Genomic DNA, 6237 nt, shown 5'->3' with positions numbered 1-6237 from the left:
ACATAAGAGACACCCAAATTGGATGCGAACAAGAAAGGACAACCTGGGGTACGAGCCACCACGGACGAGGCTCCCATGAAAAAGCCCTGCCTGTGCCAAACCCGCTGGAGCCACAGTCCGCCGCGGGGCAGGACAGCATCCCTGGCAGGGCGAGTGACAGCCACACTGTTCGCAGGGGCAATCGGCTGTTTTGGAAACACACATGTCCTGCGGCGGGTGCTCTGTTAACCCCACGGTACAGGGCTGATCCCGCAGCGCACATGCCGAGCTGCCAGGGAAGAGGACCGAGGGAAGGGACCCCAGCGATCCTTCGAGCCCCATTTCATATCGTGAAGCGAAAAAACTCCCACAGGGTTTGGTCCTGGGACAGCTGATTTCCTCGGAAAGCCTCAGAGCGCTGCTGGCACTAAACCCTTTCCTCCCACCAGGAAGCCAAAGGAATGCTGCTGAGGAGGGCAGGTGACAGAAAAACACACAAAAAAAACCCCTAATAATTTAGAAAACTTGAATCAAGGAAAAAAAGGCATTTATCAAACGCAGGCCTTTTCACACCAGAGTAAACAGCAGAGCCGGGGGTCAAGGGCAGCCTGGGCAGAGCCAAAGTCCAGGAGACAGATGGACGCCCGGGGAGGCCCCTGCGATGGGGATGCTGAGCTCGGTGGAGGGGGAGCTCTCAGGGGGACCCACCGGTCCCGGGCAGCCTCCTTGATAAGTCTCGCCACAAAGCACATGGTGATTTGCCCAGTTCTGGCATAAATCAGGCACAGAGTGAGCTGCTATACCCCAATTTTACTCCAGCAACCACCTCACCTTCCCTGCCGTCGCACCTCTCCAAGCACACCCCCTGCATGGGGACCAGCCCTGAGGGCGGCGGGGAGCGGAGACCGAGGGACGGAACACCCCAGCAGCGACGGCGGGAGCACCCGTAACCTGCTCTCCACCTTATCACGAGCCTGCTCAGTCCCAAACTCCACAGGGGAATTTTGGGAGGTCTCGCAGGCTTCCTGCTCCATGTGCTGCCGGTGGAGAGGTGCCGATAAGAAATCCGGTCACTTCCTCTGCAGGAAAAAAAAACAGCTTTAGTGAAGGGAGGGTGAGAGCACAGCAGCTCCAGCAGCACACGGTGCTGGAGGCCAAAAGTCTTTTGGCCCGCAGGAGGATCACAGAATCATAGGATGGTCTGGGTTGGAAGGGACCTTGAAGATCATCTAGTTCCAACCCCCCTGCCATGGGCAGGGACACCTCCCACCAGCCCAGGTTGCCCAAGGCCACATCCAGCCTGGCCTTGAACACCTCCAGGGATGGGGCAGCCACAGCTTCTCTGGGCAACCTGGGCCAGTGTCTCACTACCCTCAGAGGGAAAACTTTCTTCCTAATGTTTAATCTAAACCTGCCCTCTTCCAGTTTAAAGCCATTCCCCCTTGTCCCATCACTCCATGCCCTAGTAAAAAGTCCTTCCCCAGCTCTCCTGTAGCCCCTTTAGGTACTGGAAGGCCGCAATAAGATCTCCCAGGAGCCTTCTCTTCTCCAGGATGCTCAGCCCTGCCTCCTGCCTAAGCTTTGGCTCTCCTTGGTACCAACTTGTGCTCATCCTGCCAGTGAGGCAGATCCTGGCTGAGCCAGGGTAGCAGGGACCGGCACAGCAGGACGGGGTTAACACCGATTGTGGGTCCAACTGGGGAACGAGGCTTTGCACGCAGCGAGTTGCCCAGCGCAAGACCCCGCGGGGCTTTGAGTCCACCTGGCACGCGGGGCACAGAGCTGAGGATGCTCACCAGGATGTCGCGCTCTCTCCCAGGCTTGCCTTGGCTGCAGCCAGGGGAGGAACGTTCACTTCTCCGAGGCGGCTCGCCAGCAGCACTGCAAACAGCACAGCCCCTCAGCGCTGACCCCTGCAAGACAAGCGCTACCACACTTCAGCCCCCACATGCCACAGCGACGCTGCTGCAGGAAAGGATGTAGATTACACCCTTTTTTGTTGATTTTTCTTCCCTTGAAAACAGGCCATTATCTCATGACAGTTTGGAGCACTATATGTTATTACACAGCAACATTACTGCCTTTAAGACATTCAAAGGGCTGCAGCTGGCACAATCTCTAGTGTACTTGGCACTCCTTTTGATGCTATACAGATAAGATATTAAAATAACATTTCCAACATGTAGATTTACTGTGCCGGCTCGTCTGCTCGCTCCTCTCTCTCCAGCCAAAGCCGATCAGAACAAGATTTGTATTGATGCTGGAAGACAGGCGGTGCACAGCGCAGCGCGGGCTGCAGGAGTCACCTTGCTACGGGAGGGAGCGGGGCAGCTCAGTTCTGGGGATCCGTCTGTCCCTGCCCCAGGTTTCCAGAGGGAAGCTCTGGGATGGAGGACGGCGTAGGATGTAGTCAGAAACTTGTTAGATGTGATGGCTGGGGAGAGCCAACGGCGCAGAGGGGCACCGGCACTCGACTAAGGTCAGCAGAGAAAGCGTGAATCACATTAAGGAAAGTGTCTTAAAACACGTTGCGGGGGAGGAAGAAATCAGACCTGCTTAGTTTTTTGGTTGTTTTGTTTTTTTTGCCTTTTTTTTTTTTTTTTTTAAAAGCAATTACTGTTTAGGTGAATTTTGCTTTAGCTGTAAGCAGTCGGTATGCTTGGCTTCTGCTTCACTAACAAAACTTCATCAAGCCATGAATCAAATTTACTCTTCTTGGGTAACGGTCCTGTACAATTACGTGCCACTGTGCTCAATTAAAACATTATCTAGGCTGCCAGCTTTTAGAGGAGGAGAAGAGAAAAAGGGAAGAGTCGCTTTATTTACATCGAGCTCCGCAAAGAGCCTTCTTGGCTCACTTTCCACATCCATGTCCCTGCTGGCCAATATGACTTTATTAATGTTTACGATATGGCCTACTTTTTAATGCGACTCTGTCCCAGTGAAAGAATCCATTTGCATTTTTAATGAAATTTGGCTAAGCAATTTAGCCTATCCCCCAGCACGCCGGCCTCCATCGCCCTCGCGCAAAGCCTGCGTGCTGGCAGCCCCTCTGCGCAGACTGCCGTGCCTCGTCTTCTGGAAGTCCAGGTGTTTTACAGAGCAACCCCTTCGCCCAGGGGGGTCATTTCATACAGCGTCTGCACTGCCGCAGCTGGCGCAGCACCCGCACCATCCTCACCGTGATAAATGCGGGCCATCACCGGCTAGCCCAGAGGCAGCTTTACATTCAGTTTATTTTAATAAAGCCAAGAAGGGAAAAAAAAAAAAAAAAAAAAAAAAAGAGCCATATATAAGATACTAAATGGTACAAGAAAAACCTTCTAAGCTTGCTGGAAATTTCTCCCAGCTGTTATGCAGTACTTCATAGAAATGAAATAGGGCAAATTTCAGAAATACCGGGCTGAGTTTTGCTTGTCTCTCCAGTTCACACTGGCCTCTACTCCTGTTTTCCCCTTTGCTACGCAGGATAAAGAGAGATAAACCTCTCCGCTGAGCCGTAAGAAGTTGTCAGCGGAGCCAGGGGGAGAACGAACAGAAGCTTCTAGTAATTCAAGTGAAATTTGCAGTACCAGCTCACACAGAAGCAGCAGCCCCCAGCCTGCGTGCCCGCCTTCGCCAGCCTGACAGACGCACGCCGGCTCCTCCACCACGCTCAGCCGGCACTTCCACGGCTGCACGCCGAGATCTTTGTTTGATTTTTGGAACAAAAACCCTATCTTCGGCAGAAGAGATGCTCGCCCTTTGCCTGTGATGTGCTTTATAGGGTCAGGCCATCTCACCAGGCAGGAAAACGAGCTGCAGCAGCTGGATCAAAAATGCCACCCCACCTGCAGGCAATCTCCCTTTGAGTCATCTGAAGTTTCCCCCTTCTCCTTGCAGGAGAGTACGGTGCAGCATCACCCCCCCAGGTCATCTCAGACATCCCACAATGCCTCCCCCAGCACCTGCAGAGCCCAGGGAAAGTCACAGAAATGTCCCCAAAACTGCTTCGTACAGCAGCCTCTTGCACACCCTTGCAGGAAGAATAACGTTCCCATGAGCTTAAAGGCCACCCAGAACTGTTGGTGCCAAACGAGGAAGGGCATACACAAAACCCCAACACTGGCCAGGCTCAGAGGTGGTGGGCAGGGACCGATTTTGGGGTGGTTAAGTGGAGGGAGCTGCTGCACGTGACCCCACAGCGAGGGATGCTCCCTGCAGCTGAGGGATGCTCTCCCACCATGCCGCCTTCGAAGCTCCCTGCAAAGCCACCCAAATGCTACTGCGAACACAAATTTGTGTCTGTTTGAAGAGTTTGGGGTGAGAAAACCCCTAAAAGAGGTGCCTTTCCGAGCGGATCTTGTTTTAACCTCCCCCTTCACACTGCCTTCCAGTCTCCCCCTGGTACCCGCACCACGCTGCCATGGCTGGACCATCCCGAGGGCCCTCACCAGCCCACCCTGCTCCCCAGCACCCCGCGGGGCCAGGCTGGAGAAGCACCCACAGCCCCAGCGGGGCCGGGCTCAGCGTCGGCTGGTCCCGGGGCAGCACCGTTCCCGGTCCCCAGCTGCTGGCTCCTGCCCTGCCATGTCACCGGCATCACAGATTCAGTCTCATCCGAGATTGGCAGCTGCTTGGGGGCGGCTTTCCATTTCTGAATGCACGGCACCTGCTCCTCAGCACATGATATAGTAATAAATATTTGGAAAGATTTGTTATTTTTATATAAACAGTAACAACATATTGCAGAGGCTGAGTTACAGAGCCTGCTCCTCCCTGCGAAGCTCTCCGGAGGTCCGCACAGCTGCTCTGACCCCACCAGCGCTGGGAGCGACCCGCTGCCCCAGCACCCGGAGATGGAGCAGTGAGGGATGCTGGATGCAGGAATTGCTCATCCCAAGCTACAGAGGCTCCTGGTTCTTCGCTCTGGGTCTCCCCAGCCGTAAACAGCCTCTCTGAAGCCCCCCCGCAAGGTTTTGCCAGAGCAGGGTGTGATAGCACACCTCCATCTCCTCTCCCAGCTCCATTTTCCCAGCCCTCCCCTCGTCACGGGAGACCTGTGACGTGGGAAACCTCAGGCTCATCTCGCCAAGACGGCGTGCATCTCCCGGCTGCTCCCATCTCCAAACGCTGGGCAGCCTGTCAAATAGGTGAAAGACCCCAGGGACCACCCTCGCACGCAGCTTTTAAACCTACAGTAAATACGGTCCCTCTATAAAATACTGCGTACCACACAGGCTATTTATTTGGGGATTTATGGAGACTGGAGCAACAGAAGAGGAAGCAAGTTCAGCCCAGGACAGCAAACTCATTTGCCAGCCGCCCCCAGGGAAGCGCTTCTCTGCCCTTCAGACTCCAGGAACATGAAACACACACCCACAAAAAGGTGTTTCCCAAAAAAATTCATCTGTTTTAGACCCTGCCAGGATTCTAACTCACTGCAAATGTGATTTTCAAATAGAGTGTATTTAGATGACCGAATCCCCTTTGTACAGCAGCCTCTTGCGTACCCTTGCAGGTATAAAGCATATTTTTCTGCATTCCACCATCGTTGCTCCTTTAGCAGCTCCAGGATCTTCCACCCCTTCCATCACCACTGGGGCACTGCCGCTCAGCCGTGGCCCAACATGACACTTGCCTGCCTGCGTCAGCCCTATTCCAACTTCGCTGCCATTAATAATAATTACTTTATAATTCTATTTCATTATCATATTATTTTGGATGGCAAAGGCTGAAGCCGGCATATTCACATTGCTAATGGAATTACCTCTCCCTTCTGCAGCCCGGCGTGCCCGGGGAGGCGTGTTCCTCTCCTGCAAGAGAAGCTCCGACTGCTCCACCTGCGGCATCTCCACCTCCCTGCGCCGCGGGGAGGAGACACACCGGGCTCCGGAGGCTTTGCCTTTGCCAAGCAAGCAGCTATTCCCACCACATCGGCTCGCTCCAGGCTCCCAAATTCAACCTGCACACAGGTCCTCTTGTGCCACGCTCCCCTCCTGCAGCGCGGTCCCCGTGGCTGTGGTGCACCGAGCGAGCGGCCAAGCTCCCAGCATCGCACCCCAAGCTCCCCAGCGCTTATTTCACCAGCCACCAAACGCCCAGTAGACAGGCTACAGCTCTAGAGAGCGACAGGCTTTTATACAACCCCCCAGTAGTACCCAAAAGTAAAAAGGAGGCGATTAAAACAAGGCTGCGATGCTGCCCGAGCCTTTTCTCCTCCGAGGTCGGCATCCGCATGCCCACAGCCCCCATTCCCCACCAGCACCCCCAGCCCCA

This window comes from Charadrius vociferus, unplaced genomic scaffold (assembly GCF_000708025.1).
Source record: "Charadrius vociferus isolate BGI_N301 unplaced genomic scaffold, ASM70802v2 scaffold600, whole genome shotgun sequence".
Lineage (NCBI taxonomy): Eukaryota > Metazoa > Chordata > Aves > Charadriiformes > Charadriidae > Charadrius > Charadrius vociferus.
The sequence above is the reverse complement of the archived record's forward strand: the minus strand, read 5'-3'. Positions refer to the sequence as shown.